The sequence below is a fragment of the Apodemus sylvaticus genome, chromosome 9 (assembly GCF_947179515.1).
Source record: "Apodemus sylvaticus chromosome 9, mApoSyl1.1, whole genome shotgun sequence".
Classification (NCBI taxonomy): domain Eukaryota; kingdom Metazoa; phylum Chordata; class Mammalia; order Rodentia; family Muridae; genus Apodemus; species Apodemus sylvaticus.
Window position 1 is genome coordinate 43,155,620 of NC_067480.1, and position 15,354 is coordinate 43,170,973.

The 15,354-nt window shown below is 36.8% G+C and overlaps 1 protein-coding gene and 1 non-coding gene across 2 annotated transcripts in view; both read right to left on the reverse strand.

Annotated features, from left to right (window-relative positions):
• Positions 1-15,354, reverse strand: part of Spag16 (sperm associated antigen 16) — a 979,959-nt gene that overhangs the window by 768,030 nt on the left and 196,575 nt on the right. The gene's annotated exons all lie outside the window — the stretch shown is intronic.
• On the reverse strand, positions 2,962-3,102 carry LOC127693134 (small nucleolar RNA SNORA48). Its single transcript, XR_007979609.1, has one exon. It is a non-coding gene; the product is annotated as a small nucleolar RNA SNORA48 (small nucleolar RNA).

Consider the following 15,354-nt stretch of genomic DNA (forward strand, 5'->3'; position numbering starts at 1 on the left):
GAGTTTTATGCAGGGTGATAGTCATGGAGTTATTTGCATTATTCTACATGTGGATAGCCAAATAGACCAGCACCATTTGTTAAAGCTCACTTTTTTCTATTGCATAGTTTTTGCTTCTTTATCAAAAATCAAGTAAAACACCATCTTTCCAATGACTCTAACTCTAGTCCAGTACTGAGAAAATAAAAAGAGAAAGAAGGAGATGAAGAAGAGAGATTTCAAGTGTATAATGAGCCCACTGACACTTCTGAACAAATACTGCACTTTTGTAATCAATACTGGGCTGGTAATGTCCCACTATCAAGCAGATGGCAAGACAAGGAGCATCTCTCCTAAGACACAAACAAGTACAGTCAATGCAGCATCAGGACCACTGGATACATAACATTTCTGATACCAAAAGATTCTGCACTGGCTCAAAGAAGAGGCTATGACACTGAAGAACTGACCAAGCACAAAAAGGAAAATAAACATCTAGAATTCAAACTGGAGTGCCTGAAGTCAAGTTAGAGAAAAATATCTTGATAACTTTGTCATGCAGCCTTTTCTTTCTTTCTTTCTTTCTTTCTTTCTTTCTTTCTTTCTTTCTTTCTTTCTTTCTTTCTTCCTTCCTTCCTTCCTTTCTTTCTTTCAAGAAAGAAAGAGGAAGCAAAAAAACCAAAAGTACCTGAATGTGGAAAAAGGTTTCTGCGCGTCTGCTCCCTCTGATCCTCTCAGTGTAAAGTCAAGGAGCCTACAAAAAGCCAAATTCTATCACTTTGTCTCTGGGCATCTTTTGGTATCCCATAACCGAGCAAATTTTAAACTGATCTAAGGGAAATCTAGGACACAATGAGAAGACCAAACTTAAGGATAATAGGTGTAGAAGAAAGTAAGGATCCCCAACTTAAATGGTCAGTAAATATCTTCAACAAAATTATAGAAGAAAACTTCCCTAACCTAAAGAAAGAGATGCTCATAAACATTCAAGAGACTTACAGAACTCCAAATAGATTGGACCAGAAAAGAAATTCCTCTCGTCACATCATAGTCAAATCACCAAATGTACTAAACAAATAAAGAATATTAAAAGTAGTAAAGGAAAAAGGTCAAGTAACATATAAAGGCAGACCTATCGGAATTACACCAGACTTCTCTCCAGAGACTATAAAAGCTAGAAGATCCTGGGAAAATCTCATACAGATCCTAAAAGAATATAAATGTCAGCCCAGACTACTATACCCAGCAAAACTCTCAAATACCATCGAGGGAGAGACCAAGATATTCCATGACAAAACCAAATTTACACAATATCTTTCCACAATTCCAGCTCTGCAAAGGAAAGTAGATGGAAAATATCAACACAAGGAGGGAAAGTACACCCTAGAAAAGGCAAGAAAGTAATCTTTCAACAAATGCAAAAGAAGATAAACATACAAACATAAAAATAACAGGAAGAAACAATAACCATTCCTTAATATCTCCTAACATCAATGGACTCAATTCCTCAATAAAGAGAAATAGATTAACCCACTGCATATGTAAACAGGACCCAGTATTTTGCTGCATACAAGAAAGGCACCTCAGTGTCAAAGACAGACACTACCTCAGAGTAAAGGTCTGGAAAACAATTTTTTAAGCAAATGGTCCCAAGAAACAAGCTGGATTAGTCATTCTAATATCAAATAATATCAACTCTCAACCAAAAGTTATCAAAAACAGTAAGGAAGGACACTTCATACTCATCAAAGGAAAATCTATTAAGACCTCAGTTCTGAACATCTATGCTCCAAATGCAAGGATAACCACATTCATAAAATGAACTTTACTAAAGCTCAAAGCATACATCACACCTCACACAATAATAGTGGGAGCCTTCAACAACCCACTCTAATCAAATGGACAGACCATGGATACACAAACTAAACAGAGACACATTGAAACTAACAGATGTTATGGACCAAATGAATTTAAAAGATACCAATAGAACATTTCATCCTAAAACAAAAGAATATACCTTCTTAGCACCTCATGGCACCTTCTACAATATTGACCATATAATCCGTAACAAATAGGCCTCAACAGATATAAGAAGATTGACATAATCCCATGCATCCTATCAGATCATCACAGACTAAGACTGGTCTTCAATAACAACAAAAACAACAGAAAGCCTATACACATAGAAGCTGAACAACACCCTATTCAATGATATCTTGGTCAAGGAAGAAATAAAGAAAGAAATTAAAGACTTTATAGAATTTAATGGAAATGAAGGCACAACATACCCAAACTTATGGGACACAATGAAAGTCATGCTAAAAGAAAAACTCATAGTTCTGAGTGCCTCCAAAAAGAAACTGAAGAGAGCATACACTAGCAGCTTAGCAGCACACTTGAAAGCTCTAGAACAAAAAGAAGCAAATACTTCCAAGAGGAGTGCATGGCAGGAAACAATTAAACTCAGGACTGAAATCAACTGAGTAGAAACAAAGAGAACTATACAAAGAATCAACAAAACCAGGAGCTCGTTCTTTGAGAAAATCCACAAGATAGATGAACCCTTACCCACACTAACCAGAGAGCACACAGACAGTACCCAGATTAACAAAATCAGAAATGAAAAGATAGATATAACAACAGAAACTGAAGAAATTCAAATAATCATCAGATCCTACTACAAAAGCCTATACTCAATACAACTGGAAAATCTGGATGAAATGGACAATTTTCTAGACAGATACCAAATATCAAAGTTAAGTAAGTATCAGATAAGCCATATAAACAGTCCCATAACTCCTAAAGAATTAGAAGCAGCTGGTGACGTTTGCCATCCATGCTGCACAGCAGGGTGGCGAGCAGGTATCTATGGCCCACATTTGTCATGAGCTAGAGGGCAGGTCTGTTGGTGGGGTGGTGGTCTGCAGGTTTCTCTGTCTGTCTTCATCCTCTTGCATTGAGTGAGCTGCCTGGATTTGACTTTTATGAGTCCTAGGCATAAGACAGCTTTTGGTCACCAAGCCGGGTATCAAGCTAGGATGAACAAAGGACTGCCTTCCGCTCTGATATCTGATATAAGAGCCACACCACCAACGAGGTATCTCTTTGCCCATTGCTGGGGGAGGGTTATGGGGGTGGGGGTGGGGAGGAAGTCTTCGCCTCCTTTTGTTTGTTCCTTTGTTGAAAGCTATTCTATGGCTAAGGTCAAAAATTCAGGAGACAGCAGGGTTGTAAGATGATACAACCACTTTGGAAATCAGTCTGCCAGTTCCTCAGAAAACTGGACATGACACTTCCGGAGGTCCCTGCTATACCTCTTCTGGGCATATACCCAAAGGATTCCCTGGCATGAAATAAAGGCACATGCTCCATTATGTTCATAGCAGCCTTATTTTTAATAGCCAGAAGCTGGAAAGAACCCAGATGACCCTCAAAGGAGGAATGGATACAGAAAATGTGGTATATTTACGCAATGGAATACTACTCAGCAATTAGAAACAATGAATTCACAAAACTTTTAGGCAAATGGTTTGATCTGGAAAATATCATCCTAAGTGAGGTAACCCGATCACAAAAGAATACACATGGAATGCAATCTCTGATAAGTGGATATTAATTAGCCCAGAAGCTCTGAATACCCAAGGCACAAATCACATAACAAATGACTCCCATGAAGAAGTATGGAGAGGGTCCTGATCCTGGAAAGGATTGATCTAGCATTGGAGGGGAATATAAGGACAGAGAAAAAGGAGGGAGGTGATTGGAGAATGGGTGGAGAAAAGAAGGTTTATGGGCTATATGGGAGGGGAAGGGGATCTGGAAAAGGGGAAAGCATTTGGAATGTAAACAAAGAATATAGAAAAAATATATATATAAGAAAAAAAAAGCCTCCCCACCAAAAAAAAGCCCAGGACCAGATAGGTCTAGTTCAGAATGCTACCAGATCTTCAAAGAATACCCAATACCAATACTCTTCAAACTATTGCAAAAAATAGAAATAGAAGGAACACTAAGGAATTCATTCTATGAAGCCCCAGTTACACTGTGTATTCTCGCTGGGAGATGGAACAGTTTCTGTCTAATTAGGAAGGAACCTGTCACAATTTCCTTTCATAGAGGACTTCATAAGAGATTTTTTCTACTTCTGTCATGTTTAATGTTCCACATAGATTTTAAAAACTGAAAAAAAACCCTCACTTATTATGATTCTGACAAGGTTCCATTTAACTCACTTTATAAGCAATGATATGAGGTGTGCACATTGTGTACTAGAAGACTTGGAGTCCAGTCCTATGAAAGAGTTTGTTGAACGTCAGAGCCCAAGGTTGATCTGCATTCCCAATCACCCCAAGACATTTCTTTCCTTGAAACATTTATACTTCAGTCTCAAACTCATGTAAAGAAATTGGTTCTTAATATTGACAAGAGAATAAGTTATAAAACAGTTTTCTGGATGTTGTTAAATACCGCACAGTTAAATGTGAACATAACTCACATTGCAGAACACATTTACTGTGAAATGTAATTAAAACCAGAAATTTTCAGACACTTTTTGTGAGTATATCCCACATTCATGCATAAATAATACAAATTCAAAGGAAAACATACATATATTGACACCTTAACTCAGACATTATAGGTTTCATCACTAAATAATGAGTATCATTTTTCTATTTTTCATGTCTACATTTAACATGTTTAATCTCGTTTTTTTCAGTTCTAGGACATTTTAAATGTTGTACTACCTGCATTTTCAGAGCCTTCTCTACTAACTCTAGCTCTGTAATATCTGCACTACAGCTAACAATGGGTTCACCATCACCCAGTCAACTATTTCCTCTTCCTGGCATGGTAGGCAAGTTTTGTTTAGATGATGAACATTATGATTTTATCTTGCTGGGTGCCAGATAGTTTTATATTTCTATAAATTTTCTTAGTCTCTTTGCTAATGACTGTCATAAGCTATGTGTTTTAAGGAGGAGAAATCCACCTTAGAGAGAGTCTAGAGGTTTAAACCCAAGGTAGGCAGTAAAGAGTGTTCCTCTGATGCTGGAATTGTGGACGGGACTGTCTTGACCTTTGCACTTCTAAGACCTCTTTGTGCTCTAAATCATTTAAGAGACTGCTTATTCTAATTAGGATCTTATATGGAAATCACTGTACCTAAGTCATCTTTTGTTCTTAAAAAAGAAAAAGCCATATTCCTAAAGTACATGGAGCTGTGACCTCAGCATTTGAATTTTGAAAAGAACAGAGTTCAGCCCAAAATGTTTGGGATGCAATGGGCTGTGATAAATACAAACCAGAGAAAATCTAGTCCGCAAAGGAGGAGCAAACATTCCCAAATCCCTTGCAACCCACTTGTCCCTCTCTGTCTTCTCCCTTTCTCTTTGCAGAGATAACCTTTTACTTGGCTCTTGACCTTATTCTTCCTTAGTATTAATTAGTAAATTTCGGGACTAGAATAACAGAGTAAATACTATTCTGTCTGTCTTCATTCAATACATGTGTTTATGCCTTTTCTTTGTTGAATACAGCCATTCACAGTTCATACATCTAAGGCTGAGCAGGACTTATTTTAAATAGAGCACATATTCTTACATGTTCTTTGTGAATTTAGGTTACTTCAATAATCTATTATTATGAAACATGCTATAATGAGCATTTTTTGTGTCTGTCTTTTGTAGGCAAATATTTTCAGACACTCTGTATAAATACATACAAATTAAGTTTCTGGATAATAAAGTAGATTTATGTTTAGTGTTTGAGAAACATCCAAGTTTTCACAGAAAGTATACTAAAACAAGCACTTTAAATTAAGGATTCAAATACAAAAGCTGAATAACTGCAAAATTAAATCTATCTGTCATATGTATTTATGCATAGTGTGATAAAAATATCAAAAAATCCACAGCAATTATCTCTAATTAGTATCATTTTAAGTGTTATAACTATTATTGGTGTTTTCTCATTATTTTCATAGATTTCTGATGCAGTAGATTACAGTTTTATTCAGAGGAGAAATATCAAGGCTCTTTACTAGAAAACTACAATTCTATAATTCCTGTTAAGAGACTGGAATTTAACGTACTTAAACACATTTTATAACCAGTTTCCTCCATGTAGTTTATTACACGCAGAATGGGTATGAGAATGGTGACTATGCAAGTGCTTCATAGGAGTGTGCCTTGCAAATTCTGCTTTAGAAGGAGTGTCTCATATTGAAATGAAAGTACACCTGGACTGTTTGCCAGTGAAGATGAGCGTTTCTTCCTGCCTCTCAGCCTGAGGCATGTAAACCAATGCAAACCACTCAATGTATATGCATGCTACAGAATGCCGAGGTGAAGAATATGCTCTGAGTCCAGTTCTAGCCTAGAAAACTCAAGAGCACAGCTCATAACAGAGACAGTGTGCACAATTCCCATGACTGTATATGAACCACTTTACACATATGTAAACATGGGTGGCTTGTTCATATATAATGTCATTATATTTAGTATTACATGTACACAAACTTCAAAAGCACATAATTCTATATTACATAATATAGATTCTAAGAAACTAAGATCTGAGAATAGTTACTATAGTTACATTCAGAGCTTATATGTAAAATTAATCTTTTGAATCATATTTATGATTTTATTGCTGTGTTATATCTGTAATTTACTGGGAAAAAAGAACACATACCTTGTGAATAAATTATTTAGTATTATTAAAACCCAGAGTTAATCTTTAAGTAGTTAAATTATTAAACAACTATCACTAATGGAAGATAGTAAAATAAAAGTTTCATTAAAAAGTTTAAGATAGAAAATGAAAGAGAATTGAAATTTTGTTATCACCAAAACACATAGAAAATCAGAATATAGATTATTATGAAATAATATTCAAGTTTGGAAATTGAGTCAATATAAAGTGATACTTTATATTTGATATACAAATATAAAATTGTCTTCATAATGCACTTAATAACCAGATCCTTCACCAACTAAGTTCAGGTTTAATGTAATAATATAACAGTTAAATGATAATTAAGGAGATAGTCCTCACACTTTAGGCCAGAGAATTACATATCACAACAAATGTTCCTTACAGATTGTGTTGTGGAAGGAAGTATTAAGCAATGAATTCTATGTTTTGTTTGTGATAAAGCAGTCAAACCCTGCCTTGGCTCCAGGTGCCCCATAGCTTCAGGTAAGCAACTGTAGGCAACAGGGTTTCTAAGTCACAGTGTGGCCAAAAGCCTTCCCCACAATCAGGGATCTGGGTGGCCAATCTTTGTGCCCATCACAAGTTTCAAAGTTTTTACTTCCTGATGTAACCATTATCTCAGGCACCTACTTGGGGGTTATGATTTCAGCATTCTTGGAAGTGCCATTCAACAGACATTAAACATTACTCTAAGAAAAATGTATATGTGGAGGTCCTTGATCCACGTGGAGTTGAACTTAGTACAAGGAGATAAGAATGGATCAATTCTCATTCTTCTGCATGCTGACCTCCAGTTGAACCAGCACCATTTGTTGAAAAGGCTATCTTTTTTCCACTGGATGTTTTCAGCTCCTTTGTCAAAGATCAAGTGACCATAGGTGTGTGGGTTCATTTCTGGATCTTCAATCCTATTCCATTGATCCACATGCCTGTCACTGTACCAATACCATGCAGTTTTTAACGCTATTGCTCGGTAGTATTGCTTTAGGTCCTGGATACTGATTCCCCCAAAGTTCTTTTACTGTTGAGAATAGTTTTAGCTATCCTGGGTTTTTTGTTATTCCAGATGAATTTGAGATTTGCTCTTTCTAACTCTATGAAGAACTGAGTTGGGATTTAATGGATTGTGTTGAATCTGTAGATTGCTTTTGGCAAGATGGCCATTTTAACTATATTAATCCTGCCAATCCATGAGCATGGAAGATTTTTCCATTTTCTGAGGTCTTCAATTTCCTTCTTCAGAGACCTGAAGTTCTTGTAATACAGATCTTTTACTTGTTTGGTTTGAGTCACCCCAAGATATTTTATATTGTTTGTGGATATTGTGAAGGGTGTCATTCCTCTTATTTCTTTCTCAACCTGCTTATCCTTTGAGTATAGGAAGGCTACTGATTTGCTTGAGTTGATTTTATAACAAGCCACTTTGTTGAAGTTGTTTATCATTTATAGGAGTTCTCTGGTGGAGTTTTTTGGGTCACTTAAGTATACTATCATATCATCTGCAAATAGTGATAGTTTGACTTCTTCCTTTCCAATTTGTATCCCTTTGACCTCCTTATGCTGTCTAATTTCTCTAGCTAGTACATCAAGTACTATATTGAAAAGACATGGAGAGAGGGGGCAGCCTTGTCTAGACCCTGATTTTAGTAGGATTGCTTCAAGTTTCTCCCCATTTAGTTTGATGCTGGCTACCGGGTTGCTGTATATTGCTTTTACTATGTTTAGATATGGGCCTTTAATTCCTGTTCTTTCCAAGACTTTTAGCATGAAAGGATGCTGACTTTTGTCAAATGCTTTTTCAGCATCTAATGAAATGTTCATGTGTTTTTTTTTCTTTGAGATTTTTTATGTAGTGGATTGCATTGATGGATTTCTGTATATTGAACCATCCCTGCATCCCTGGGATGAAGCCTACTTGATCATGGTGAACAATGAAACTAATAGAAAAGAAACTGTGGAAGACCCTTGAGGACATGTGCACAGGGGGAAAATTTCTGAACAGAACACCAATATCTTATGCTTTAAGATCAAGAATTGATAAATGGGACCTCATAAAATTACAACAATTCTGTAAGACATAGGATACTGTCAAAAGGACAAAATGGCAGACAACAAAACCCACATCCAACAGAGGGCTAGTATCCACGATATACAAAGAACTCAAGAAGGTAGACTCCAGAGAGATAAATAACCCTATTAAAAATGGGGTAGAGAGCTAAACAAAGAATTTTCACCTGAAGAATTTCCAGTGGTTGAGAAGCAACCTTAAAAAATGCTTAACATCATTAGTCATTAGGAAAATGCAAATCAAAACAGTCCTAAGATTTTATCTCATACCAGTCAGAATGGCTAAGATTAAAAACTCAGGAGACAGCAGGTGTTGGTGAGGATGTAGAGAAAGAGGAACACTCCTCCACTGCTGGTGGGCTTGCAAGCTGGTACAACCACTCTGGAAATCAGTCTGGCAGTTCTTCAGAAAACTGGGCATGACACTTCTGGAGGACCCTGCTATACCACTCCTGGTCATATACCCAGAAGATTCCCTGGCATGCAATACACATGTTCCACTGTGTTCATAGCAGCCTTATTTATAATAGCCAGAAGCTGGAAAGAACCCAGATTTCCCTCAATGGAGGAATGGATACAGAAAATTTGGTATATTTACACAATAGAATACTACTCAGCAATTAAAAATAATGAATTCATGAAATTCTTAGGCAAATGGTTGGAACTGGAAAATATCATACTAAGTGAGATAACTCATTCACAAAAGAGCACACCTGGAATGCAGTCACTGATAAGTGGATATTAGCCCAAAAGCTCAGAATACCCAAAACGCAACCCACATATCATATCATTCCCAAGAAGGAAGGAAGGAGAGGGCCCTGGTCCTGGAAAGGCTTGATGCAGCATTGTAGGTGATTACCAATACAGAGGAGTGGGAGAGGGTTGATTGGAGAACTGGCAAGGGAAGAGTGCTTATGGGACTTAGGGGGAGGGGAGAACCGGGAAAGGGAAAATCATTTGGAAGCAAACTAAGAATATAGACAATAAAAAAAAAGAAAAATGTTTATGTTTTCTGTTATTGTCTTATGAAGTTGCTAGGGTATAAATAAATGTAAGACATTTCACAGGAGCAGAGAGACAATCTTCCTAGAAAAGGATATTTAAATTCCTATGCCACACATAATTATAGCTCAAAGAGATTAAGTCAATAAGAAAATTAAAGGTTTTAGTCCATCAAAATCCACAAACATGTTCGACTTTTCAGGAACATATTAATGCAAAAAGTGAGAGTTGTCATGCTGGACTAAATCAATTCATTAATGTTAAAGCTAATTACTCACTACATTTTTCCACTCTTAGATTTAGTGGTAACTTTAATGAACTTCTCTTGCAGAAGTTTCTTTTCTCACCAATCAAACTTACTCAGCAGTGTGCTCATACTTTCATTAGGAGTTCTGGATTGTACCATTCCTAGGGTTAGCTGTAAGGGCCCAAACATGGAGATCATGTTGTTTCTGCAAGCACACCAGCTGCTTGAGTTTTGAGCACTTTAAGGGAGAGATTCCCTTTATTTGTACAATCTCACCAACTAAATCAGCAGCAAACTGTGTGTGTAAAAGTGAATGCATAGTGTATAATTGGAAGATTGTAATTCTTTACAAATTATTCTCTGGAGTCATTTCTTAAAAATATAGTTAAAATGTGATTTTTTTTAATCTGTGAGATTGAGTCATTTCTCAAGAAAACATTATATGCTCCTGAAGAACTTGACCTTCATTATCCTCACTTGTTAGCAATGGGTGTCACCTGGGGCAAGGAAGGGACTCAGTAAAGGGGGCCTCAGGATTCCATTACTTACAAGCAACAACAACTAGGTGTGTGCCCACAGGTAGAGCACATTTTCTGAATAGAATTTTAAAACTACAGAAATGGAACTTTTCATTTTCCATAATAGTTACATGTCTCCTTCGAGCATAACTTAATTTCCCATTTTGTACCAATGCTGAAAACAACACGGTCAGAATCAATGCTCACTTTGTGGACACGTTCACTGAGACATTTTGCTAGCAGATTACAGTGTCCTGGCCCCTTTGCCGGAGCTACTTTACTTCAACAGCTCACTTCCTCATTTTTTTCTCTCCGTTTTTAGAAACACAGATTCATTTGGTTTTTAATTCCACCTTGAAGAAGTAAAACTATGTGATCTGCCTGGAAACAAACATACTGAACCTTTGTGGGTTATCATGTCTAGAGCTATACTTAAGAAAGAGATGGTTATGTTTCTTATTGACTTTAGATCTTCTGTAACTTTTTGTTTTTAGATCCCTCATAATTTCTTGTGGTAAGGAATCAATGCACCTCTTAATAATTACTGTTTAGACATGCTTTAGCTATACCACAACCCTTCCTATTTTTACTTCCTTAACCGTTTTGAAAACAAAGTTACAAAAATCACTGTCACTTCCCTCCTCTTGTTCTCAAGTTTTCTGTCATCCATTTATGCTAGCAAAGACACATTTCAGAAGCGCATAGCCAAACAGCTGCAACTTCACTAATGCAATAAGAAAAGAGAAGTCTTGTTTTCAAAGCTCAGTTACTATTTCAAAGTCATGTGTGTCTGACATGCCTTAAGCTTGTATGCCGTAGATAAATAGGCATGCCTAAGGCATTCCCAAAGACTAATAATGACAGGTCAGAACCTTAGAAAGGATATAGCAATCAAAGCCCACAACAATTTTATTTTCTTCCTTTCATATTAGGAAGTCATCAGTATGAGAGTTAAAGAAGGATGCTGCTTGATGGATTTCCCAAAAACAACAAAGAATTTTCATCAGAGAATATAGTATAGGTAGGGGCAAAAGGCTTAAGATAAATAAGTTTACATCGAATCAGATGGTGTTTTTTACAAACATAATCTATTATATACTTAAATTTCAGTTCATTTCATAATTATATGTATTATCCACTTTGTAGAAAATAAGTCATATCATTTGATTTATTATTTTGAATAATAAAAATCTCCATTTAAGTGGCACAATTTGATGATTATTAAAAGAATTTATAGGTCCTTGATGCTGATAAGTGAATTATTATAATTCATCACATTAAATCAACTTTAGAACAGCATCTGTGATTAATCTGGGAAAATGTGTAGATTACTTACATTACCAAAATGATTGCATCCATCACCGTAAAGTAACTTAATGGGATTCCATTTTAGGAGTACATAATAATTAATTATCTAAGTCATTAGAACAATTAGCATAGATATGTATCTTCACTATCAGGGATAATTTCAATGTTATAAAATGTATTTTAGGTTAAGCATATAAAATTTAAAAGTTAAAAATTGTAATAATCTGCTGACACTGTCCTACATTTCTGGTAGGCCCTAAGAAACAGAATAATGATTTCAACCACCGCCCCAGGATTCACAGGGACTAAACCATCCACCAAGGGGTACACATGGTTCCAGCCAAAAATGTGGCAGGGGAATGCCTTTTTGGACATTAGTGGGAGGAGTGGTCTTTGGTCAGTTGAGGGCTTAATAGATGCCCCAACAAAGGGAAATCAAGCAGGGGGAGGTGTGAGTGGGTTGTGTGGAGGGGCATATATGTGGAGGCAGGGGGTGGGAGGAGGAGTTGGAGATCTTTGGGGAGGGTGAAAATCTGGAAAGGCTTTACCATTGGCAATGTAAATGAAGATAATATTCAATAAATAAAAAAACAAAACAGTACTATACTATTGTTAAAATTGTTTCTTTCCTAGTTTTTGAGAATATAATACAACTACATAATTTCCTTCATCCTTTTTCTCCCTCCAAACCTTTTCATGCCAATCCATGAACTCCTTTTTCACTAATTAATGTAACACAAGAATTGCAAATACACACTCACACACACATACACACACACACACACACACACACACATATATATATATATTCCTAAATATGTAAATATACCCCTGTTCACTCTACATAATGTTACTTTAAGAACCGTAAGTGTTGTTTTCCATGTTATCATTACAATTCAGTGCACTCTGTACTTAGCCTAATTCAGTGAGAAAGACATTTGCTGAGGACACAGGGTCAATGGTATGTAACAGTACAGCCTTAGGAATTAATGGTATGGACTGTTTACTTAGCTCCCAATTATCTCCCAATCACTGCTTAACAGGTTCCAGTATGAAAAGAAATCTTATTTTTTTCCAGTGCTGTATATCTTATCAAAGGCCATCCAGTTACCAAAAATTAGTATGTTTTCTTCCATTTAGTTTTAGATTTTAGTTTTTATTGGTTATTTTGTTTATTTACATTTCAAATTTTATCCCCTTTCCTGGTTCCCCCTCAAACCCCTCTATCTCATGCCCCCTTTCCTGCTTCTATGGGGGGTATTCCCCACCCGCCTGTCTACTCCTGCTCCACTGCCCCAGCATTCCCCTATGCTGGGGCATCAACCATTCGTAGGACCAAGAGCCTCCCCTTCCTTGGCTGCCAGACAAAGCAATTCTCTGCTACACATGCAGCTGGATCCATGTGTAATACTTTTTGGCTTGTCATTTTGAACACAAGGGCATAGGTAAGACTTTCCTGGACAGAACACCAATGGCTTATGCCCTGAAATCAACAATCTACAAATGGGACCACATAAAATTGAAAAGTTTCTGTAAGGCAAAGGACACTGTCAATAGGACAAAACAGCAACTCACAGTTTGGGAAAAGATCTTTACAAGCCTTACATACAATAGAGGGCTAATACCCCAAATATACAAAGAACTCAATAAATTAGACTCCAGAGAACCAATAACTCTATTAAAAATGGAGTACAGAGCTAAACAGAGTTCTCAAATGAGGAATCGCACATGGCTGAGAAACATTTAAAGAAATGTTCAACATCCTTATTCATCAGGGAAATACAAATCAAAATGACCCTGAGATTCCACCTCACAGCATATAGATGGGCTAAGATAAAAACCTCAGGCGACAGCAGATGCTGATGAGGATATGGAGAAAGAGGAGCACTCCTCCATTGCTGTTGGGATTGCAAGCTGGTACAACCACTCCAGAAATCGATCTGGCAGTTCCTCAGAAAATTGGACATAGCACCACCTAAGGACCCAGCTATACCACTCCTGGGTATATACCCAAAAGATGCTCCAACATATAACAAGCTCCACTAGGTTCATAGCAGCCTTATTTATAATAGCCAGAGGCTGAATTGAACCTCTATTAAAGATGTCCTTTAATAGAGGAATGGATAAAGAAAATGTAGCACATTTATACAATGGAGTACTACTCAGCCATTAAAAACAATGACTTCATGAAATTTTCAGGCAAATGTTTGAAACGAGAATATATCATCCTGAGTGAGGTAACACAGTCACAAAAGAGCACACATGGCATATACTAGATGGTAAGTGGGTATTATGAAAAAAGCTCAGAATATACATGGTACAACCGTAGTGGCTATTCCTGGTTGTCAACTTGACTATATCTGGAATGAATTACAGTCTAGAACTGGAAGGCTCACCTATGATCCTAATTTGGAGGCTCAGAGATATAAGTTTCTGACCTGGGTCTTGGTATGGAGATCTTGAAGCATAGTGGCTATGAATTCCAGAAGATTAAGACAAGGAGATCTTCGAGTTCAAGATCATCTGGGATTAAAGGCATGGAGGCACACGCCTTTAATCTGGGCCACACCCTCTGCTGGAGATACATAAGGACATTGGAAGAAGGAAGATTTACTCACTCTTTCTTGCCTGCTTGCCTCATGGGACTGAGCAACTGCTAGATCCTTGGACTTCCATCCACAGCTGCTGCTGACCATTGTTAGAGAGTTGTACTATAGACTGTAAGTCACTGACAAATTCCCTAACTATATAGAGACTGCCCATATGTTCTGTGACTCTAGAGAACCCAAACAAATACAACAACTTATAGACCATATGAAGTTCAAGAAGAAGAAAGACCACAATGTGCATGCCTCAATCCTACACCAAATGGGGAAGAGGACCTTGGTCCTGGAAAGACTTGATACTGTAGTATAGAGGAATGCCAGGACAGGGAAGCAGGGGTGGGTTGATTGGGAGGCTTACGGGATTTTTGGGGGAGGAGGGAACCAGGAAATGGGACAACATCTGAAGTGTAAATAGAGAATATACCTAATTAAAAAAAAAAAGAAAAGAAAAAAGAAAAATTAGCATCTTCATGGACCCCTCATGTTTTTAAAACACTTGTCTCTCTTGAAGTATATGATACCATTGTGCTGGATCTCTGTTGTACTTAAAACAGATACTAGCTGATATCTCCTTCCTCATGCTAACATAATTATAGGTATATAAACTAATTTCGTTCAGTTGCTCAGTACTCTACCACAAGGATGTGTGCATTTTGATTAACTCTGTAAAGAAAGATTTCTATTCCATGACTCAAAGAGAGGTTTCCTCTTTCTCTCCTATTGAAAATGACATTAGCTGTTGTAGATATTTCATATGCATTAAGTATGAATAGAAAGATACAAAAGATTCTGCTACCTGCTTACAACCCCTAGCATAAGTTACCAAGTCTTTCTTGTAGCAAATGCTTAATAATGATAAATTCTAATATGCAATACTCCTAAATCTGACCATAAAAATACCCATAAAAAGGCC